This window comes from Gavia stellata, unplaced genomic scaffold (assembly GCF_030936135.1).
Source record: "Gavia stellata isolate bGavSte3 unplaced genomic scaffold, bGavSte3.hap2 HAP2_SCAFFOLD_72, whole genome shotgun sequence".
Classification (NCBI taxonomy): domain Eukaryota; kingdom Metazoa; phylum Chordata; class Aves; order Gaviiformes; family Gaviidae; genus Gavia; species Gavia stellata.
Genome location: NW_026776494.1, coordinates 304,719 through 329,741, shown reverse-complemented (window position 1 = coordinate 329,741; position 25,023 = coordinate 304,719).

The following is a 25,023-nucleotide window of genomic DNA, read 5'->3' as shown; positions in this document are numbered from 1 at the left end:
AGGAGCAGACAATACTAAGAGATTTCCTTATCAGCAGAATTAATCTGCATCGTTCAAGTCCCTTCTTGGAGCAGCAAGGGCTTCTGCCATTCCAAAGTGCAAAGGTCCTGATTGCTAACCCACAAGGTAGGAAAAGGCTCTGCTCCTCCCTCCCAACAACACCGGACGAAGAAGTGCTCTCCAAAGTGGTGCTTTAGTCCCTGCAGAAAATCCCTCTCCCCGGTTTAGCAACTCAGGTTCCTAAGGTGCAAGGAAAACACGTCTCTGCCCCATGAAGTTGTCCGCTAACTGGTTTGGTTTGGTCAGTAACTGATAAAGCAAGAAAGAAATGGAAAAAGTATTTTTAAAACTTCAGCTTCTCCCTTAACATCTCTTTGCAATTATGAGTCTGTGTCTGTAGAAATAAATGAAATTCTTAAGGAGCCAAGCATTATAATTTGAACTATACGATGCTACCAATTGTATTTTCTTTATAATCCAGACAATGCAACAGGGGAGCAAAGCCGGGATAACTTGGAATCAGTTCAAAAATCTTTTGGAGTTTACGGTGATGAGTTTACAGTGAAACACTGACTTTATTACCATGTTTAACAAACACTTGTATAACCAGGGCTCCGAAATGATGTTGTTATGCAGTCATGTCAAGGTCTAAATAACATATCTGAAACAACTGCCTAAGTCCTACGTGAGATGTGGTAAGCTATTCTCCTCTGTCTCCAACGGGCACTAGAACCTGCAGACTACCTGTCCAGCCGTTGCTGAGGAAGAGCAAGATCACGTACAAACTCATACACCCAGAGCCAGCTGACCCACTACTAAAGGACAAGGCACCGGGAAGGAGATTTTAGTACAACAACAGAGCAGTACAAGGAAACCTACGCCAGAAATCCCACTCACGTGTAGTTTGTAGCCTTCAGAAGAGGAATTACATTCCCAGCTACACACCCTTCCCAAAACCAACTCAGCAAAGCCAATGTCCCTCCCACCTATGCACTAAGCCAACTTTTTCACCTCAACACCTGCCTTAGAAAAACAAAGAGAACACAGAAGTCTGCAGTAAGGAAGCAAAGGAGTGTCTTTTTTATCCAGGAATGTGAAGAAACTGCCCAAGTGCACAAGTGTGGAAAGCAACAGTCTCCATAGAAGAGAGGAAGCTGCTGCAATCGTGTGCGTGAGGCAGCACAGACACCTTTTCCCTCACTGCTTGAGTTCTCACACCCCTTGTACTGACAGGTCCGTAGGATGGAAACATTGGCAACACACCTTCACAGAATACATCAACTGCCAGACTCGGCGTGGCTCAAGTGTCGATACAAGCACAAGGGAGAGAAACATTTGAATATGCACAGTAATTCTACAATTAAAAAAATAACTCTATAAATAAAGGGAATGATATACTTGGCAATGAGGTATAAAGCATAGGGGAAACCCACAAGACCAAGGGCTGTTGCTTAGCACATACATCACACCTGGCAGAGCCCACAAATAAGGGGTCTTGCTGCATATAGTGCAATGGCACCAAAAGATCCAGGACCAATATGCTACTTGTCAGAAAAATTCACTACCAACTTCAGTAGCGCTAAGGAGGTATGCTACACATCTTGGATTTCTCCTCCTCCACAGACATTTGCAGGGAATAATGTGCAGAGCATAGCCCACGCTGCTTGTAACTCATGAACTCACGATGTGGCTCTGTCTCCTCCCTCAACGGTGGACCAAATTTTACTTGACCAACTACAGAGGAGAAATGAAAACAAGAATCTAAGTTGGACTGTAATTATGTTACCGAAAATCGTAACCAAGAAAACTCTCCAAACCAAATGATAGTTTAGAAAGCCGACATTGGTTTATTGCAGCGCTGGGTGCATGGGGGATCCTTCCTCCTAGCATGCACACCCAGTTGAAATCATGACAGGTATTTAAACAGTTAACAAAGTTAGTTACACCTACTGGTCCCACCCTTTAGCTAACTATTGCTTAGGATCTTTCTTACTTCATCTTAAAGATACAGTTCTCTTTTAATTCACTACGCATGCCCAGAGAGTAGGGGGCTTATTTGGGTTGGGGGCTTTTCTAGCTAGGAGGTGTGGTTTTTAACATTATAATGAGGTAGGTCAGCCTTAGGGCACCCATTTGGGGCATTTCACTGACTTGGCTGTTTGGCCAAGTCTCAAGTTTGCATATCGGCCATTATCAGGAGACCCAGAGGCTATATCAGGTGCTAGGTCTACTTTTGTCTCCAGGTAGACAACATTAACATAACCCAATAGAGCTAATCACCACAGCCAGCCTGTTTCCAGGAAAACTAATGCATATTTCAGTTTGTGTGATGCAGTATCATCTTAACTCATCTGCACAAAGTTTGCACAACTAAAGCTCCAAGGATTGCTCTGATTTAATTCAAGCAAAAGAATGACCACAGTTTGGGGGATGGAGTCTGCTTTTAATGGCCAGCGATCAACCACCTCCTTTCCTGATTTCTAAAGGACTGTTTCAGTTCAAAAGCAAAAACCACAACAAGAGACTAATTTAAGGCAGAAAAATCTTCCTCTGCCATTCTGCTACCTAGCACAATCTGGCATCACTCCGAATATCCCTGCTGCAGTGGCATATGAAGCGATACCAACCAGCTCTCAGAAGAGCTCTGGTTGCGTCCTGTTCAGTTAAGGTGAAGCAATAGTGACATTTGCTGAAGTGCTGACAAAAGGGGCATTCAAATGCTTTACACTAATGTTTCTTTTGCATAGTCATCTAGAAACTATATCCGTAAGTGAAACAGCGTAAGTTTTTCTTTTCCTGAATATCACTAAAACTGTTTCTATATACGTCAGCTATGCAGAATATGAGTTGAAATAAGTGAATATCAATGATTATTTCAAGAATAGTTAATGTTGTCATATGCTTACAGTTTATTTCAGAGCATGTCTTTTCTTCTCTCCCATTTCTACTTCTCAAATGAATCCTATAAGGCACTACAAGAGGCTAGAAGTGAACAATAAAATACTTCATTCCAAAATATATTCACTTGCAACCCAGTATTGTGTACCTGGTTTTTAGCAGGTTTCTTTAGCATAATAGCAACAAAGACAGACAGAAATCAAGCGGAAGCTAAAAATAAAGACTGCATGTACATTTTTGTACATGAAAGTTAGAATTATTTGGAGACATTTTATCTGCAGAGTGTCTTTAACTTCAAGACAAGGGTTTTTAAAACACTGGATTTGAGCAAGTAAAGACAATGCTGGCCAGAATTTGTCTTTGCTCAGATAACATTTCCTTTTTGGCCTCTCAGTTTAACGGTATTGATAGCTGGAAAGTCTTCACTAACATACAGTTAAGTATGAAGACAGGATGCAGTAACAGAATATCTGTTTTCTCTTGTTTATGCAACACTTCAGTCCTGCACCGCTTATCACCTTCCATAAGCGTGCTGTTTCTTCCCAGCTGTTAAAGCAGAAAGTCAGAAACTTTGTCTTTGACAAAACCGTAGGTGAAATGGAGTTTCAGAGTATTCCAAGAGAGAAAATAGAATCTGCAAGAAACACATACCAAACCGCTTGACAAAAACAACTACAGGATCGTTCTCTCCTGCTCATAAGAAAGCAAATGAGGAACAAAAGAACAAGTTCTACAGAGGTAGAACATGATTTTTACGAATGCTTGTTTTGCAGATGAATGGAAACATAATTCCACAAAGAAACAGAAAGCAGAATGCACGACAGAACTCGGGACTGGAGAAGCAGTCCACACATACTGCTGCAAAATTGTTGAAGGACAACCGCAAACAAAATTTTAAAGTGTTTTCATCTCTTTCTCTTTGAGCGTTTCTCCCCCAAATATAATGAGTTTTGCTAAGGGCCTGGACGTGTGACAGAGCAGCACAACCAAAAGTAAAAGCAACCCTTGAGCCTGTTCCCAGATCACAAAACATTCTGTGGCTCAAGAAATCATAAGCATTTAGTTTTGTCGGCAAATGAAAACTTAATCTGATTCTGTGATTAAAACGTATTCCTACCTCAGGATCATCGTCATCAAAATCACGGTAAGTGGAATGCTCAGAATTATTCATTTTATCCAAAAGTTCAATAGCAAGACTTGGATTTAATGGCTGGGTAACAAAAAGGATGCTGAAAGACAGAAGGGAAAACACAGATTAAAATTCCAACCACTCATATTAAGCATATTTTAATTTTAGAACTTAAAAAAAATCCCATACATAAATTTATACCTGTAGTAACTTTTCAGCTGTCGGTCTTTTTTTAGGATTTTTTCCTAAGTACCATTTCCACAGAATGATGGAAACTATTGGACCTGTAAAAGGAAGTGGTAAACATGAGAATCAATTGCCCAGTGAACTACATGATCATTATCTACTGAAACAGAAAAGTACTCGCCATTTCATTTTGTCCTTTAATTCAGGAGGCTGGAAGTTCTTTTCCATCATTAGCAAAAGCGCTCTAAAAAAACCAACAGTATTTCTGTGGTTTACATGGCAGGACATACCTGACATGAATGTTGAATACATTGTTTAGTTGGCAGGAAGAAGTCCATCCGTTTAAGAGATGCTACCAGGACAACATGGTGCATTTATGCAGCAAAAGGAGTTGTCACAATTTCTATCACGTACATCCAGAACACTTACAACCCACTACCCTTGCAGTACCCCCAAACACCACAAGCACCCATGTAGCCACTACTCCAGATGGATGATTTGGGGAGCTGTACTTACACACCACGCTTTAACCTCTTGCTAACCTCACTGGATGTAGGTCAAACATTGGAGAATGAAGCTTAGCAAGCTCTATAGCAGTTATTCCAGCTGCCCACAGATCACAGAGGTGGTTATAGACACCTTTTCTTCCTACTGCAGCAACTTCTGGCGCCATCCTAAAGGGTAAAAGACATTTGCAGATAAAATTCTCGCCACAAATCAAACATTCCTCTGTACGCAGCAGTTTACTACTCTTTTTCCTAAAGCTCCCAACCTGTACGCTCACAGCATATACACTTACACAGGTGGATATATACACATGCGTGCAAGTGTGCGCGCGCGCGTGTGTAAAAAGTTACGTAATGTATACATGAAGTTCTCCTCAATCACCTTCTAGTAACTAACAGGCAGTTTCCAAAACAGCTATTTAGCAGGAAGTGGATGAAACCAATCTGCCTCAGGCTGTTCTGCAGGCACACAACAAACTACCACTCCACAACCAAAGAGCCTAAGGGGTAATTATTCAGCTACAGTAAAACCCAAATAATATCCAAATTCACACACTGCCCCAGAAAGTGATCAACTGACTTTGAAGAGAAGAATTCTAACCAAAAAGAAGTCACAAAATGTCAGCTATCTTGTATCCTGAAGGCACGAGACCGAAGACTCATTGTCACCTCCGCACAGAGCACTCCTTGTTCGTAAAGTCTGCCTCGCTGTCATGGCAGAAGACCTCATTTAATTTAACAAAGTACCTTCACATCCTCAGGTGGCAAAAATTAACAGACATAACTGACACATAATTAGGAATACCTACAGAAAATGATTCACTAGGCATTGTCACATGTTTTCAACGGCCAATATGACCACTACAGCTTTTCCATGCTGGCCCTTCTGGTATTTATTTCAGTGCTCTGGAAGGCACTACGCACATGGTAGCTACCGAAAAGCTTTACTCAGCGCTACCAGATGGTTTCTAGTTAAACTCAGCAGCAGAAAGACAAACAGGGGAGAGGCCCCGGTCCTGAGTGCAAAGGGAGCAGAGAACAACCCAAAAGCTATCGGGGGCAATCCTGGAAGCAGCGACAGCCGTCTGGCAGACAAACACCGCGACCTCTGCATCGGGGTCCCGCAGATCAGCCCGCCACCCAAACCGCTTCATGAGCGCTATGCCAACGGCTCTTCCCATCGCCTGCACGGGGGAAGAACAGTCACAGGCAGTAAAAAGAGCAGAATTAACAAAACTACAGATCACAGCCTTGACTGCACAGTCCTTATAAATACCTGGGGAGAGAAAGAGTCTCTCTTTATCCCGAGGAGAACCACTCGTACAAAGACTAGAAGAGGTACAACAGGGCACAGCGAGTGAGCAAGGGGCAGAGCAAAGACACCGCAGGACAAAGTGACCGTCACTCCCCTGGAGTGCAGGAGGCTGAAGTTCAAGTCCCGCCCAAGGTACAACTAAAGTTGTCATCCTTTTAGAATTATAGATCATGCACAAAATATTTCTGAGAGCTGTAAACTACTTTACCTAAGAGAAAACCTGTGAATGCACAACTGCAACTCACCATTTGAATGCTTTTATGGCATCTAGAAAGCTCGGACTACTTTCAGAGTATGACAGGTCCAACGCACAACAGAAATTTAAGCAAACGTTCATGCTGGCAGGCTCATGTGTCCCACCTTCCCAAGGTACTAGCTTTAGGAGGGAAAAAAAATCATCTAGTTAAACTACTGTGCTCTTCAAGGAAGAGAAATCTACATAAATTGCAGCTACACGGGGTTTCTTTGTTCATCTTTTTTATTTTCCTCACAGGAGAAAAGTATTATAGATGGGAAAAGTGCTGCATGGAAAGGGCCCCTCTCTCCCAAGGACCAAGGTCCACCCCCCAGCACACATTTCAGGGCTGCACCGCCCTCCTGGGGAACAAGTTCTCCCCAAGGCCCAACCAGAGCCCGCCCAAGCTGCAAGTCTGGTTTTGCCCCTTCTTTTACACAGGCTGCCACAACCCAGAGGAGTCCGGCTCCACTGGCCTTGCAACGGCCCTTAAGTAGCTGGAAACTACTCTCAGGTCACTCCTGGGACTCCACAAGCCCAGACACCTCAACCTCTTACCTTTACTTATCCTCAGCAAAAGGCATTGATTTGGAAAATACTCAGGGCAACAGTGCCCAGAAATTAACAACAGCCCTTGTATTTCCACTTGTTCAAAGTAAATGCAGGTTAAGGGGGTTTTTTTGAGAAAATACTGAAAAAGCTTCAATCAGTTTGTTAGTCTGAAACATACAACACAATTGAAATTACAAACTACACATCTCCCTTCACCTTTGCTAAATTCTTTTAAAACACAGAAACTTTAGCATACCTGCGAAGGAAGTATTCTGGCAACCGCTCCACTACAACGACAAGAAACTCTCAAACTGAAGCTAAGCTGCCCATTCGCAACAGGCTTCTCCCCACTGCTTTTGGAAGGGACTTTGAAGGAAGCCTTGCTTTCAGTCCGGCAGTCCCGATCGCTCTTTCTCTCTGGTACCACACACCTCTCTTCAGCTTCCGCTTGACATTCCTCAGACACAGTCTCTCTCGCTTGGTCTGCTTTCTGTCTTTCACTTGCAATATTTGTCTCTTCGTCAGAGAAGAGGAGACAAAAGAGACAAAAGATCTCTTGTCTCTTCAGAGGCGATGGGCTTTCTTGAGAAACATCGCCTTTTTTCCCCTCACGCCCAGGAAGGTTTCTCCAGATAGAGAGAACATCCAGCCAATGCTTTGGCTCCTCAGTGACAAGGCTTTTACTCTCCTGCAGCATTTTCCCTGGAAGAAAAAGCAGGTTCAGGTTAAGTAGCTCAGTCTCGGCATTTGATTCTCCTACGGACAGAGAACAGCTGTAACAGGGACTGTGTTCATATCTCATCCACGTGTGAATCCAGGAACCACAGCAGCAGCAGACATCACAGGCACAGCCGAGCTCTCAGCATCCACCCACCCACCCCACCAGCAGAGACCCAGGCACCCCTCTGATTACCAGCTCTGCAGAACCAAGATTGAATCGTGCAGGGGCTGAATTCTGCACAAGAATGCAGCAGCTCTAGAAAACCGGACCACCCCCAAGAGTCATTCCCAGGGACGGAGGACCAGCCCACCATGCCATCCTCCCCAGAAAGCACTTGGTCCAGGATTGGAGCTGTGGGACACTTTCCAGGCTTGAAAGACAGACATGAACATGAACCACTTTGATTCAGCTCAGAATAAAAGCCACAAGTTTACAAAGGAAACATCTCCTTGCTGGTCATCAACCTGCCCTCAATCCTGCAAAGTCTCCGACACACGCCTGAACTTACACCCGTGGGTAGTCCTCTTGACCCAGCGACAGCATGACAGGGACGAGGAATACACAGGCCAATTCACTTAAAAACTTTGAAGCTGGTCAAGGAGGGAGAGCAGGGGCAAGGTATTTCTACTTCTTGTTTAGAATCATGGTTAAATTTGATCCTCAAAGCTGAAGGCCGTCTGTGATCTCCCAAATACAATCCCAGCAGCACGCAAGTATCAATCCGTCTTACCTGAAATTCTTATTCCAACACCGACAGAGGATGTGACCTGAGCAGCTGAGGTTTACAAGAAGTCTGTGCACTCAACAGTGAAGTGACACAGGATATACGTCTGGATCCACGTCGCCTGAAAGAAAATGACTCGCCGCTAAAAGGCACACAGGAGGTCCAGAACTGGACTTCAGTTTCAGGGGGGAGTGGGGTTTTTTTTTGGGGGTGGTGGTGTTACACAAAGACGTACCTGTCCAGTGCCAGTAGAACACAAGCTGTCGAGATCTCTGTTTCAAACGTTTTTGAAGCCGTTTTCAGCACTAAACAAGCATCGCAAACACACGTGGGTGAAGGATCCTTCAGAACTGATGACTGCCAACTAGAACCGCAGCTGTCAGCAACTAAATGAAGTAAATCCGACATGAATTTCATACCTGGACTTGAACTGGGGCTTCTGGCCCCCGCGCACCCACCCCGCGAGCAAACCCGAGGGGTGGCCCGAGGGAAGGAGGCAGGGCCCCCCTTCTCTCCAGCACCTCCAGCCGGGGCTTCTTCCGCAGCCGCTCCCCAGCCCCGCGTCTGCTCCGCCCGCCCGCCCCGCCCCGCTCCGTGCCGGAGAAGACCTTTCCCCGACGCCGTCCACCCGGGGAAGAAGCGGAGCCGAACCCCCGCGGGAAGGCGTTCCGGGCGAGCGCTGCCCGCAGCCCCGCAGCCCCTCAGGCCCGCTCGCCCCGGGCAGGGCGGAGGGCAGCGCAGCCCTCGGCTCAGCTCCCCGCGGGGGGCGAGGGGACGCGGCCCGCCCGAGCGGCAGATGTCCCTGCCCGCGGCAGGGGCGGCCCGGACGGCCCTGAGGGGTCCCTTCCGACCCAGGCCCGGGCCCGGGCCAGGCCGGTGGGGCCCCGCGCGGGCGGCGGCACAGCCCACGCCGCGGCCGCGCCGGGGAGCGAAGCGAACGAGGCCGCGTTCCCCGCCGCTCCGCTCCGGGCCGGGCCGGGCCGGGCCGGAGAAGACCTTTCCCCGACGCCGTTCCCCCCGGGAAGAAGTGGAGCCGAACCCCGGCGGGAAGGCGCCGGCCCCCCCTCACCTCCGCGGCGCCGAGCCGCGCCCGCCCCGCCCGCGCCAGGGAGGGCTCCGGCAGCGCCCCGCCGCCCTCAGCGCGGGCCGGGGGGCCCGGCGGGACCGGCCCTCCGCGGCGGGGCCCCTCCTCGGGGGCGGCTCTCCCGCGGCGAGCCCGCCCCGGGAGCGGGCCGGCGGGGCAGGGCGCCGGCCCCCGCCGCCGCCTCGTCGGGGCCGGCGGGAGTCGCTCGGGAGCGCCCGGCCTGCGGGAGGGCAGTCTGCGGACCCCCCCGCGAGGGGTTCCGCGGCCCGGGGGGAAGCGCCGGGAGGGCAGCCGGCAGCCGGCAGCTCCCCCCCGCCGCCCCCCCGGGTCTGCAGCGCCGGGGGCCGAGCGCGGAGCGCAGACGGGGCGAGCGGGCGCCCGCGCTGCCGCCTCCCGCGGGGCCCTGCCGGGGTTTCCCCGGGGACGACCGGCGGCTCGAGAGGCGAAGGAGCAGCCGCCCGTACAGCGGGAGGGAAAGCACCGTCCCTGGGGCCAGACCCAGCCCTGCCGCGGCGGCAGAGCTTGGCGAGGGGCGAATCCGGTCCCTTGGCCGGGAGGGGAGTGGGGCGGGAAGGTGCGCGCTGGGTCACCCCTCCTCCCCTGTCTTTAATGCACAGCTTTCACTCCCTTCCCCGTACCCAGCTCCGCCGGAGCTTCACCAGAGGTTTCTTCTTTGCAGGAAGAACCCGCAGCACAAGCTAGAACACAAGCGCCGTGCACCTCCAGGTAAGCCGAGTTGTTTCATACAGCTCAAAGGTGGGGGGGGGGGGGGGGGAAGCCAACCCCAACCCAGCAATGGATCGAAAAAAAAGGGAATGAAATGCTTTCAGCTACTGTAAGTGAAGAGCACTGTATTTGCAGCTTGCTGCGTATTACGCTTCGCTCTCGCGCATTAAAGATGGTATAGTGTGGTATTACCGGATCTCTGTATTCTGCTTCCCCCCCTTCAGAGCTGGAGTCTCACAGTGAAAACAGGGAATATATTCAGGAGTTACTGAAGTGTTTCTCAGCATTTCCAATGGACACTTTGCCTTTTTTGGTGCTTTTTCTTGATGATTGGAGTTGGAGACTTTTTCCGCTTGAAATCCCAATGCAATAAACAATTCAGAGCGGAGCAGAGCCGTCATGGCAATTTAATGATAATGGGTTTTACTGCAAACAATCGGGATTATGACATTTTTAAGGAGAAATTGCACCCCGGCTGTTACTGAAATTCGTAACCAAGAAAACTCTCCAAACCAAATGATAGTTTAGAAAGCCGACACTGGTTTATTGCAGCGCCGGGTGCATGGGGGATTTCTCCCACACCGGGTTAAAATCATGACAGGTATTTAAAACAGTTGACAAAGTTAGTTATGCTTACTGGCTCTACCCCTTAATTAACTCTTGGTTAATACCGTTCTTACTTCATCTGATAGTTCTCTTTTAATTCACCACGCATGCTCAGAGAGTAGGGGTCTTAACTGGGTTGGGGGCTTTTCTAGCTAGGAGGTGTGTTCTTTAGCATTATCATGAGGTTATAGTGAGACAGGTTAACTCTAGGGCACTATTTTGGCATTCCATTCTATTTTTCTAAGATTCGTCCTTGCGTTAATCATTATTGCTAGTCAGTAGAGAGTTAGTGAAGACAATCTTTATCTCTAATATGTCTAAGAGCCAGGTGCATTTGTTATGAAGTATCTTCTTTACGTTCTTCTAACTCTTCTTACTTGTTCTTAACACTTGTTTTTGACCTTGTTTTTCAAGATGTTCTGTAACATTTCCCCCCTTTGAAACATACGGATATATTTTATAATGTCCAGAAGTCTGAATCCTTCTTACTTGGATTTCAGCAACTAAACAAAAGGTGATTAACCTTGTCACACATTCTCAAATCTATCCCGTCCTCTTACAACCTGGAAAAAGAAATAGAATATAAAATATTTCAACTCTAACCTGATTATGCACGCAATAATACTATTAATATCATAATACTATCAATATTATTAATAATAATTTCTAAGAGCCTTACTGAAGCAATTGTGTGGAGAAATCAGTTATCTTATGCATAGTCGATACCAAATCTTCTCAGTGGTTTAGATAGTAGTTCAGTCTGAAGTTCTGGTATTATCATTATATCAGTTCAGCGATGCAGTTAGGGTCATTAATTGCTTGTATGTGATCACGGTTTAGGCTTGGCAACTTTGTTTTTTTTCTTAATTCTTTGGTATCAGTCCCCCCTTTTGAAGTAGTTAGATTTTTACTACTTCCATATGTTTCTTTCAGTGGTTCTTTTAGTACAGCCTATGCAGATTCCTAGAATAATGACAATCACAACCACATGAATTACTCCCTCCAACAATGTAGCTAACCATCCTTTTAGAGACCACCCACCTAATTCTTGGAGAATTTTGATAAACCAATTATTTTCCGCTGCCTCTTTTATCACTCTATTGTCTTTTGCTACTTTTCTCATTTTGTCTAATTGTTCTTGCAGGTTTTCAGTGATATTTGGGATGTGGATACAGCAGTGCTCTTTGTCTAATGTACGATATCCACACACTCCTTGTTCTTTGACTAATAGCAAGTCTAAGGCCAGCCTATTTTGTAATGTCATTTTAGTGTTAGCTTGGATTTGTTTGTTGATAATTTGGAATCCTTTCTGAGTGGTTCTTGCTAAGGCTTCCACCTGCCAAGTCAGATTTTCTATTAACATTCGATTTTCTAAAGCCCTGGTAATGGGAAACTTTGGAGTGCCCACTCAAATTGTACTGCTGCAGAAGGCTCCGTCCAAGTATCGGGGTCCTTTTCTGTCTCGGTATCTCTTTTAATTCGTCCCCAATATTGAGCTTTGATTGGATTCTTTTTCCATATAGGACATAAGGTCAGTAATCCTAAAATTACTTGTCTAGTTATTGTACTAAGTCGTAGTCAGGTAGTCCAATAGCCATCTGATGTGACCCAGGTCGTGTAGCCTGGGGTTGGAACGTCTTGTTTACAATCATTAGTTGAAAAAATTTGTTTTTTACAACGTTCTATCTTTGTCAAGGTAGAATTTAGGATTAATATTTCACTATAATTTAGAACATCGGGGCACATCCAATTGGTTCGGCTAACATAAGTAGCCTTCGTTCCCCAATTAAAGCACCAGTCCACATTCCCTTTATGTTTCCAATGTCCTTCCAAAGGTCTAGTCCAAATTTTGAGTTCTGTTCTAAGGTTAGTACATTCTGGAGCAGAGGTTACGTTAGGTACTGTATTATTAGTGACACAGAGTTTCAGTAATCCTGCGGCCTGTCCGCCAGAGGCTGCCAATGCTATTTGCAGAAAATGGCCATCTAAGGGGTGTGATCCCTTGGGACGTTGTTTTTCCGAGCCTCTCCCAAATACTGTTCTGTTGTCCCCTCATCTCCAAAAAGTAGCATCTTGTAATACATCGCTTCCTCTCTGTCTACATTTCTTGTCTTTGTCTAAATAATAAGAGACACTGGCCTGCTTAAAGGCTCCTGTGATGTTGTCATATTCCTCTAGTAAAGATAAATTTACCGGTATAGTGCCCCATGGGATGGGCTGACTGGCCAAGTGAGGGATTGGGATGCATGCTGTAACACTGGTAAGATTATGCATTTTACCAAACCCTTGTATCAAAGTTAGCATTAGGTTTTCATCCAAATCTGTATTGACCTCTCCATCTGTATTGACTTCCGCACTTCCTGACATGGCTGCAAGAGATATAATCCAGAACTTCATGATTCCTGCGTTAATTGTAAACGTAAAGGTCTCTCTTGTTTGACAGACTACTGTGGTGACGCGACTGGCTTGATCCTGCTGTGCTGTGTCCACGGAGCGACTCCCTCAAGCTTGACAGCAGTATGGGTGGTGAGTAAAACTTGAAGAGGTCCTTTCCACTTCTCTTTCAACGGCTCATCTGCCCATGTCCTCAGATACACCCCGTCCCCTGGTTGGTAGTGATGCACAGGCACGTCCAAAGATAGTGGCGTGCTCACAGTGATGCACCTGTGGAGAGAGGACAGAACCTTTCCCAGAGAGATAACATATTCTTTTAGGTAATGTCGTCCTGCAATTTCAGGATTAACTCCTGTTTCAGTCATCTGATAAGGTTTACCGTATGTGATCTCAAAAGGACTAACCTTTTCTTTGGTTCTAGGCTGGATGCGTATCCGTAGCAAAGCTAAGGGGAAAGCATCCAGCCATTTCATCTGAGCCTCCTGGCAAATATTACTTCTCTGTCTTTTTAGGTTTTGATTCATTCTTTCTACTTTTCCACTTGCTTGAGGTCTCCATGGGGTATGGAGAGCCCATTTTACCCCTAATGCTTTAGTCAAACTTTGAACAGCTTCTGCTATGAAGTGTGGGCCCCTATCTGAAGATAGTCCTATGGGTACCCGAAATCTTGGTATTCTTTCCTTCAGTAGCACTTTTGCTACTTCTTTTGCCTTGTTGGTGCGACAAGGGAAAGCTTCTGGCCAACCTGAGAAAGTGTCTAACGTTACTAAAAGATACCGGTACCCATTTTGCCGCGGTAATTCGGAAAAATCTATTTGCCAATAGTCTCCTGGACTGTTTCCTCGCTTTGTCACCCTTGGTAAAGGTCTTCAGGGTAGGTGAGGATTATTCTTCAGGCATAACTCACATTTCTTCGCTATGCTCTTAATTATTCCAGTCATTCGAACACTTAGCACTTGTGTTTTTAGTGCTTCCACCATGGTTTCTATTCCCCAGTGAGTTTCTTGGTGTTGTCTATTGGCTATTTCACGCACGATTTCTTGTGTAACTATAACTTGGTGCGAAGGGTTCACCCACCATCCTTCTTGATTTTTGTTTGCTTTCAGTAGGTTAGCCAATGGATTGTCTTCTGGTGTATATTGCGGACTCTTAGGTCCCAACCTCTGAACCTTTTCTGGCCAAACTAGCAATATTTGACCTTCAGCTGCTTCTCTCGCAGCTCTGTCTGCCTTGCGGTCCCCTACATGCGTTGGGCTATTTCCAGTTTGATGTGCCTTGCAATGCATAATTGCCACTAATCGGGGTAGATGAATTGCTTGTAATAGTTGTTGGATCCTTGGCCTGTATTTGACTGGGGATCCCTGCGATGTTAGAAGTCCCCTTTCTTTCCAAATGGCTCCGTGAGCGTGGACCACTCCGAAGGCAAATTTTGAATCTGTCCATATATTAACAGTTTTACCTTTTGACAGTTCTAATGCTCTCAGTAAGGCTATGAGTTCTGCTTTCTGGGCTGAAGTGTTAGATGGCAGAGCTTTGGCCTCAATGACTTCCTTACCACTTATTACTGCATAACCTGATTTTCGTGTTCCATTCTGCATAAAGCTGCTACCATCTACGAACGGGTCCCAGTCCGCATTTTCTATTGGTAGGTCTTTCAGGTCTGGTCTGCTGGACTACGTCTGTTCTACCGTTTGCAGACAGTCGTGTGCTAATTCTTCTCCACCAGCATCAGTAGTTAGGAAGGTCGATGGATTCAGGAACGTGGTTACTTTCAGCTCCACATCGTCTTGTTCCAGAAGAACGGCTTGATATTTCAGCATCCGGCTTGGTGACAACCAGTGTCCTCCTTTTTGTTCCAGCACTGCTGACAACCAGTGTCCTCCTTTTTGTTCCAGCACTGCTGTAACTGCATGGGGTACCAATACAGTTAAGTTTTGCCCGAGCGTCAATTTTCAGGCCTCTTGGATCAGTAATACTGTAGCCGCCGCTGCTCGGAGACATGCTGGCCATCCTTTGCTAACATTGTCTAGTTGTTTTGAAAAATCTCCCACAGATCTTCTCCATGATCCCAGCTTCTGGGCCAATACCCCTGAGGCAATATGCAGTCTTTCATGCACAGATAATTCAAATGGTTTTTCCAAATTCGGAAGGCCTAGGGCTGGAGCATTCATTAAGGCCTGTTTCAATTTTGTGAATGCTTCTCTGCACTCCTGAGTCCAGACAAGGAGATTTCCTCCCCTAGTACAGCTTCCTATAGGGGTTTGGCAGTGAGTCCAAAATTTATTATCCACAGGCGACACCATGCGTCCATTCCGGGAAATGCTCTGAGCTCTTGTTTCGATGTAGGTTCGGGCGTTCTGTGCCTTTTTCCGGGATACTTTGTACCCTGCCAACCCTAAAAAGTTTAGGAGATCTATGGTAATTTGTATGGAATCTTCCTTGTTACTTGCTGCTAGCAGTGTGTCATCTCCATCTTGCAGTAAGGTGATCTTTTTATGCATCTTTTGCCAGTCTTCTAATTCTTTGGCTAATTGATTTCCAAGGATCATAGGACTATTCTTAAATCCTTGTGGTAATACTGTCCAGCACAAGTGAGTTTTTCTACCAGTCTTAGGGCTTTCCTACTCAAAAGCGAGCAGTTCCTGACTCTCAGATGCTAACGGAAGGGGTGTTGTATTCTGACTGACATTCTGTTAGTAATCCAAAATTTACAAATTGTTCTATTAATGGTTCTAAGCCTTTTCTTGCTTCTAATTTAATTGGATACTGTTTTTCTCTTACCGGTCTGGCGCCTGGTTTCAACTGAACGATTACTGGTTCTGCCTCTCGGGATCGTCCTGGTGTTCCTGAAGGCCATACTAGAGGGGTTACAGCATTTTCAACTTCTTCTGGTATTTCCTGTAACTCGGCTTCCTTCTGTAACATAAAAAGTTGAGGGTCCAAAGCTTTATTTTCAGGAATATGGATTTGGATTTTTCCTTTTGAAAAAGTAATTTGTGCATTCAATTTAGTTAATATGTCTCATCCTAATAGCGGCACAGGGCAATTAGGAATATAAAGAAATTGATAGGTTAACACCCTTTTGCCAATTCCAAACTTCAAAGGCTGGAAAAATGGCCTATTTTCTTTCCGCCCTGTGGCACCAATAATTGATGTGCTTTGATTACTCAAATTAGCCTTGCCTGTATTCAATACTGAGTAAGCGGCCCCCATATCTACTAAAAATTTTACTTTTTCATTCCTCAACTTTACTATAACCAGGGGTTCTGTTGGGGAGGGTTTCTGAATCTTCCCCCGGTCTCCCTCAGCCTGACTCTAATGTCATCATGTTAACAGCCTGACTTGGCATTTCCTCCAGGCCTTGTCCTCTTAACTGTGGACGCTCCCTTTTCCAGTGTCCTTTCTGCTTACAGAAAGTGTGTGTGATCTTTCTCCAAGGATATTCCGGCCCTTTGTGCTTTACAGGGAAACCTTCTCCCCTTCTTAAATCTGTTATCACATATTTAAGAATTATCATTGAAATCCACATTCATCACACAATCTTTACAAACTTCACTCACAGCAACAAAAAGAATTCCCCACGCCAAAATCAAACCCACAGTTACAACAACAGAAATCCACATTCATCCCACTCTCTAACATTGTCCAGTCCATGCTTTGCCCATTACCTCTCCCAATTGCTATCCTTATCTCAAATTCCTCCTCCTGTTGCTCTTCTTCCCATTTCTCTTTATATTTCTTGCATCGCCTGCCGATGCTACATGCTGAACAACAACGCTTAGGTGTTTTCTTATTTTCTGCCTCTAGCGCCAATACAGCACTTTCACCTTCCATCAAGCCACGCTCCCTACGTATATCATAATTATCCCGCAACGCAAAGAACAAATTCACATATGGTATCTCATGCCATTTTCCTTCGCATCTACAGAACAGCATTAATTGCACCACAGTATTGTAGCTTATACTTCCATTCTTAGGCCATTTCTCCTGATCATCCAGAGTATACAAGGGCCACCAATGACTGCAATATTCTACCAGCTTTTTCCGAGCAAGGGATCACCCCCCAACTTGCTCCAGTGGTTTAGTATACACCCTAGAGGAGAGCGCTTAAGAATTCCCCCTTCAGTAGACTGTCCATCTCCCACTGTATAAAATTACCACGTACGTGTGCCCAAGCCAAACCAAAATCCAGACTCCGGGCGTCCCCGTAGTAGTGTACGGATTACACAGTCGTGCACTGCCAATACCAATAGCTCAACAACGCGTACTTAATTCAGATATGACTTCCTTGCAGGCAACCAATATCAATACCAATCCAATATCAATACCAATCCCAATACTAATGCCAATACCAATGATGTCGTTAGTCTCCCAGAGACTCTTCTCCAGCCTATGTTGGCCGTGCATTGGTTTACGTGCCTCCCCCCTACCCCCCCACCCTACCCCCCCACAGTATAGACTCTGCAGGTGTGTTCTCTTCTCCAGCCTATGTTGGCCGTGCATTGGTTTACGTGCCTCCCCAGAGAGCTGTCGCAGAAACTCACCCGACCAGGGAATCGGAGGGCCTCCCCGAAAATACTCCGGTGCGTGCTGGAAAATCGTAGCGAAGAAAACTCTCCAAACCAAATGATAGTTTAGAAAGCCGACCTTGGTTTATTGCAGTGCCTAACATGCACAGCGGCTTAAAACCATGGCAGGTATTTAAAACAGTTAACAAAGTTAGTTACGCCTCCTGGTGCTACCCCTAAATTAACTATTGGTTAGTACCTTTCTTACTTCATCTTAAAGATACAGTTCTCTTTTAATTCAATACGCATGCTGAGAGTAGGGGGCTTATTTGGGTTGGGGGTGTTTTCTAGCTAGGAGGTGTGGTTTTCACATTACAATGAGATTATAATGAGGCAGGTTAACTTTAGGGCACTATTTTGGCAGTCCATTCTATTTTTCTAAGATTCGTCCTTGCGTTAATCGTTATTGCTAGTTAGTGGAGAGTTAGTGGAGACAGTTTTTATCTTTAATATGTCTAAGTGCCAGGTGCATTTGTTATGAAGTATCTTCTTTACATTCTTTCCATTCTTTTCCACTTGTTTGTGACCTTGTGTTTTGAGATGTTCTGTAACACTGTGGCAGTACCTTGCTGCCTGAACTTCATCCAGAGCCTGCCCATCTTCTTGTGCATTGTCTCCAGGCAATCCCAGCCTCAGTTACTGCCCTGCTAACCTCTATGTCAGACATTCCCCTTGAAATGGGATTACCTTCTTGAGGCTTGTAAATTTTCTTCTGCATTTACAGAAAGAGAGCTGCCTGGATTAAATGGTTTCATAGTATTAAGGAAAAGGAAAACCTAGGAAGCATTACACTTGTTGGGGCCAAGGACTTTGTTTTAAAAAGCAGTGGGGAAAAAACCATTTACTCTTTTTGGGTTTCATGGCTGTACGGCTAATGTCAGGGTCTCCAAAATGTAGGCATTTGAAATCTTGTCTTGATTCAGAGCAGGAGTAGAGAAACAGTTCAGGGTTTGGAAGTGAGATGTAAACTAAGCAAAAAGTGAGGAAACAAAACAGATTCCCAGCATGGGGATAAAAAGGGAGAAAGGAAACCCAGGGCTGTGCCTTGAGGTCTGTGCTACCAGAAGGATCAATGTTCTCCCCTGCAATGGGGGATTGCATTGCTCAGAGGAAGTCAGGGGGAAACATGGCTGAAAGGGGCCAACTTTATTGTCCTTCTTTTTTCAGAAGAAAACAAGTATGAACGCTGCTTGGACAAAGAGGATTATGGGCTGCCTGTTTGGGACTTCATGATTGGCACTTCATGAGGTTGCAGTTAGGTAAGTGATCTCACTGCAGTTATTCAGGAGGAAAAGTTTTGATAGCATCTAAAATGAATGAGTATTGCAGTTGTATTCCTTTCTTTAACCGAGTGCTGGAGTTTTTATGGGTTGAAGTGGGGGTAGTGGATGCTCCCATCTGCATCCCTGTGGTGGTGTAAGCTGTCTGTGCCAGCACTTCCCTGCTCTCCCTGGATCCTCATTGCAGCTCTGGTCGTTGCCTTTGCTGTGGCTCTGTCCTCTGCAAGACGCCAGACGTGTCCAGTTATTCTGTGGGTTTGGTCTGGTGAGTGCAGCACTGGTGACAGGAAAGCTATGTTTCTGATGTGCCTGTTTCAACCCCTCGCCAGGGGCTCTGGTGTTGGTGTTCAGAAGCTAGACAGTGCCTGTGCTGTCAGGTCTCATCTCAGAGCCTGCAGCAGGGCTTTTGGGGATGCTGGCTGATAGTGCTCTGTGTCCCTCTAGCACTGCAGCAAAGGAGAGGTTACTAATGCAACATGGCTGCCTGTTGCCCTTGGCTGTATGCTCATTTGTTTCTGCAGGAGGGTAAGAGCTATGTAAACAACACTTCTCAGGGGATGGGGGGAAGGATTTGGAGCCCTGTAGAGCAGCTCCCTGCATGGCTTAACTGTTACCTGTGCCTCTAAGGAGACCAGGGCCAAGAGCCTGCTTTGGTCAGACCCTGCTAGGGTGGAGAAGGGTGGCTTGTCTGAAGTGCTGAGGTGGGTGGCTTGCTTCTGCGCTGGGCTGTGTGCAAGTGTGATCCTCCCCTCTCTGTTTCCTTGGGACTAGCTGCAGTCTGTGCTGCTTGAAACATGTCCTTTGAGCCAGAAACACAGGCAGCCAACTGAGAGCCACGTGTGAATCGGGAATGGTGGCTCCAAGCTGAACCTAATGGTGGGAGTTGGATATTGTGAAGGAAAACAGAGGCGAGCTCATGGGGCAGAGAGGGTGTTGGCAAGGGAAGAGGGCCTTGTTGGTCCCTGTGGGGTTGTATGTACAGCCCCAGGAATGGAGAAGGAGCAGCGATGTAAACCCTGGAGCTCCTCTGAGTTCATGGTCCTGAGCTACCGTGGTGGTGTGAATTTCAGCTTCTGGGCTCTCTTTTTGAAAGTGTGGGTCTCCCCTGGGGAAGATGGCTGATGCTTCATTTTGTGGCTAGCTTGCAAGTGTTCTTGGAACTGATAAGCCCTGTCCTGAGGAAGAAGCCTGGAAGAGACATGGTCTTCCCTGTCTCAGCTACAGCTGTGCATCTGGCAGCAAGCTCTGTGAAAGGGATGGTCTGTCTTATGACTTTCCACCTGCAAGCATGGTGAAGCCCAGGACTGGGTCAGAAAGCGGTGGCTGCAGTCTTCTACATCCTGCAGGGCATCCTGAACCGTGTGTGTAGGTTTGCAAAGTACGTACACCCATGTTGATTTTAATTTCAGGTCTGTTGCTGTTTAAAAATGGCAGCTGGGCAGGGCTGCCTGGTGTCTGTATCCACCAAGAGCCATGGTTATGGTGAAGAAGCTACTGGACAAGCTGGCTGTGGCCTCCCCCTGCTCAGCTGCCAGCACTCTGGCTGGTAGTGTACACCTGCAGCGACACCTCCCCACTGTGCTCTCTGGGAATGCAGTGTATTCCTACCCCTCAAAGTCCCCGTTAGCTCGAAAAAGTAATAATCTGTAGCGTTCACCTTCTGTGCCATCAGAAATGAAGCAGCTTTGGCAGAACGTGTGTGTTTTGCAAAACGCCGGAGTGCACTGAGGGCTTTGTGTGCAAAAGCCGAGAGAATCCAAGAAAGCTGCTTTTTGCAGAGAGCAGCGGTCCCCTTCAGCTTGCTCACCAGGGTCTCCGTGGCTCCCTTTTCATGGGGCTGCATCAGCTATTCTGTGCTGCCTGCCAGGATTTTTTCTGGGTGTTTAAGGCCCTGGCAAAGGGAGTTGACCTGCCTCGGGGCTGGGAGCAGGTTTTGCAAGGGTTACCCAGGCTCTCCCTGTAGTGATGGGTGCTGCAGGGAGGCTGAAGAGCCTGGCTGAGCGCAGGGATAGAGCTGGGGCCCTCTGGGTGCTGTGCTTCTGTAGCCTGGGTGGCTGAAATTAGCTCCTGCAGAGTGTCTTGGTGTGGTCTTCCCAAGTGGTGACCTCTTCAGGGCTGTCATTTGGAATTTCCAGTGATAAACCGTGTTGCTGTGTGTGCTGGTGTAGTTGCCCTCCAGGTGATGGGCTTGGGTCTGTCCAGCCCAGGGTCTGGCAAGAGCGGATGGAGATTTGCTGGGAGTTGAAATAAGGGAGTTAATGTATGAGAGTTGGGATGTGGGAAGAGGAGCCAAGGAGAAAAAGGCTTTGGAGTCAAGGCATGCGCATAAAAAAATGTCAGCATATGTTTCTCCCTGTCCGGCATGTTTGAGCTCCCCCGTCCCAGGCTTCTCTTGTACTGTGAGTTCTGCTTTACTTTGGATTGAACCTGTCTAGGAAAAAAAAACCGCCTAAACTTTGTGCAACATCTGTAAGATCTCGATGGTCTTCATCTAGATGAGAAAGTACAATGAAATAGCCAGGCTATGGGATCCATATCCCAATGTCCACCTGGTAGAGTGGGGGTGAATAAGCTGGCCTCTGCTGCTGTGAGGCGGATGGAAGGACAGCAGTGGCTGGGAAGAACTGCAGGTCACATCTTGCCCCGGTTACCTGACCTCGGAGCCCTGCGTTTCCCTCTGTCAGTTAATGACCGGCTCGTCTCTGTGGCAGTGTAGGGAACATAAGGCAAAAATGAGTTGACGCATGGTGGGACGAGGATGAGCCCAGGTTGTGCTCATGCTGAAGGCACCGGAGGGTGATGTGCTGCATACCAGGGGTGACACTTTATTGCGTGCATTTGTATTTTGTCGCTCAGTCCTTGGAAGAGACTGTACGCTGAGAAGCAGACGTTGCGCTACGTGCCTGTCCTGTGGCACTGGGTGAGCCCTGCCTGAAGGCTTGCTGTTCCCCAGGAGCAGAATGCACGTGCCCCCAGGTGAAGTGCGTTAACGGCTGTGGGACTTCTCAGGTCTAGTTGTTTAGGCAGGAGCCTTTTTGTTGGAGAGGAAGTGTGGGGAAGAGGAACAGGTGACCTGTTCTTTTAGATAATGATTTCACACTTTGCAGTCCTGTGGCATTTGCCCAAGGCTCAGAGTTTGAAGTGTCCTGGATGGCTTCTTAATGAAATACCAGTGATGCTGACTGTGAAGCGGGAATTAACCTCCAGATATCTGCTTTGGAAGTGCTCTTGTTTGCCATCGTAGGCAACTTGAGTTTTCCACCATGATGGAAACAGCCGGTTCTGTTTTCCTAGTCGCAGAAGCATCTCTGGCCTTGAAATGGGCATGAGGGATTTGAGGAGAACTCTGCAAGCCCTGAGCTCCCTTCAGCCCTGTGTCAGACCCTGCACAAGAGTGCTGGGCAGAGGCACTGGGGTGAAATGCATCCGTTTGAGTGGACCAGCAGTGTGCCCCGTGATGGAGCTCAGAGCCCATCTGGAGCTCCTCAGTGAGGGAGTGAGGGGGAGCCTGGCTTCAGCGAAGAGTGTAGAGCTGTGTCTGTTGGGCTGTGCTTGTCGGGGTGTACTTATTACAGCGCTTCCCTGAGAAATGACAAGGTTGGCTGTACCGGTTTGTGCATTGGTGTCACCTGTGCCGAGCGCCCCGCCACAGGCAGACTGGGAGGCGCGAGGTGGCAGCCGAGCAGGTGAGCCGGTTGGACTGGGGTGCGAGTTATCACCCAGTGAGCAGGAGAGGAGCAGATGGTCCCTTTTGAGGGCAGTGCTGGCACCTCTGTGGGGCGTGTGTGAGTTGATTTTTAGGCTCTATTGGCACACGGGCTGTGTCCAGGTGACGTGTGGCTCTTTTCATGATCAGTGCTGCGTGCTAGCTTGCTTGCTTTTCCCCATGGGATGCAGATGTGACTGCACCGGGGCTGCGGGTTAAATGTGGAGGGGGATGGAGGCTGCCTGCCTCGCCGCTGCTGGTCTTGCCCCCCTCGTCTCGCACGTGGGCTTTCGGATGTTTTGGCCTTAAATCTTTTTGTGGCCCAGTCTGTAAATGAGGCACAAGACGATTTATTCTTGCTCTGTCTATAAAATACCGTGAAGGCTTGTGATGCAAAACGCAACAAATGGCCTAGCTCGAAGCGACTGCACAGCCAACTCACCCTAACTATCCTTTCCTTGCCTTCTAAATCCATAGGTGATTTCCTGAGAAGCAATTCCTGTCTACGTCGAGGGAAAATCCAAAGGCTAGACTACTCCAGGAGGGTGCAGCTTGCTCCTAACAGGTTGTCCAGCCTTGCCCCCTGACTGAAGGGTGGGAAATAACTCGGTGAAGCCAAAGTCTGCTCTGTAGCACCTCGGGGTTACAGCCAGTGCTGTAGTGTTACAGGAGTAATCCAGTCAATAGGGAATATTTGCTATTCTGGCGGCCAGTAACGTATGTGTGCTGGACCATTGGGTACGAGGCTGGAGCCTGCCAAAGTGAGGCCGTGGGGTGGTGGTCCTGCCTCTGCTTACCTGTCTGCTGTTTAGCACCTTTGAATTCAATTAATGTTGATGTTTTTCCAGAGCTTGAAACTCCTTTGAGATCTGGGCATGAATACGCATAAATATTTCACTCGGAAGGTTTTGAAAATTGAGATTAAAAGAGCTTGGCTTGGCTTGAGGTTCACAGGAGCTTGTCAGAGAACTCGGCTGATGCCTGACCTCTCAGGGTCCTGGCTGGTGAAGGCAGCTGGTCAGGATGTGAACATCATCAGCTCTGACCCTGCCTATGGCCACTTGCTCCTGACCTGCAGACCGATTCGTAGTCCTTTGGTTTCTGCTTTTCCACTCCAAAGTTGCTGCCTGCATGGAAGATGCGATGCATTGTGAACCAGAATGAAATGTGGTCGAGCTGCCAGGAAAAGAGTAAATAAAAAGGGAGAGCTGTTGCAAGTAGCAAAGCCAGGATAGCAGAGATCAGGTGCTGGGAGAGGCAGTTGGGAAAGGGAAAACAGTACTGTAAATACTTAAGGCAGGAGCCACAGTTGTGAATTATAGCATGCGGAGCTGTGGAATCTCCAGCAGACCCTTGGAAGGGAGCTTGGTCCACCTCACTGACAGCTGAGGATTGAAAGTTTATTAAAAGAAAGAAGAGGAAGGTATAACACTAGGCTCCTATTAACTATCTTGGCTGTGGTAGAGCTTTTGTAATAAATGGCAGGATGAAAAGCTGGGTATGGTGTGTTGTAGTGCAGAGTATCTGCAGAGTATCCCCAGCCTTTAAGTTTGGAGGGCGATGGGTTGGTATCGGACCAGCTCAGAGGTTGGTGCTGCTGCTTCAGCACAAGTGATGTGGGGTCCCTTGAAATAAGAGCACTGGCACGTGGCATAGTGCCAGCCACAGGATCTGTATAGACATGAAGCTGTGCCTTTAGGTGAAACTTCCCGTTTTTTTTCTTACCGCCCATCAAGAAATTGACTGTTTATTCTTAATTTCCTGTCTTTTTCAGCACAGCATCATCAGAGAGCAGTTTAGTTCTATTGTGATGAGGGAAGCTGTTGGACACATGCACAAAGGGATCTGGATGCTTAAGGGCCATAGCAAAGTGCTCACCTTAACTTTTTCCTGAGCGCAGCTTTTGCCAAGCTCACGGGCCCTGAAGGGCCCCTCTGTGCCTGTATTTGTGCTGCTGAGCCTTCTGAATTTTCCAGGTCCTGGCATGACTGTGTGACATCTCCACACACGTGTTGGTTGTGAGCGTTGTGCAAGGATGGAGTTCAGGGATTTATGATAACTCCTCCCCACTCTCTTCAAAGGCTCAGTCTGGCTCAATCCAGCAAAACTAAAGAGAAAACAAATGCCCAAAGAGAAGTAATCCCCCAAACATGTCACATCGAATCATGAAGGAGAAGCTAATGGGGCAGAGCCACTTGGTTAGAGCGTGTGTATTCCGCTCTATATCATTAATTTCCTGGTGTTAAATATTTCAGCAGAAACTTGGGGACTTCCAGGACTATCCAGGTGGCTGTGATCACAAATTATTCATCAGTGGCACTTGACCAAGAAAAGTCTTTCTGAAGAAAGGCATTTCTGTAGCTCTTGCTGGTGTTTTGCATTTCAGCTGACTC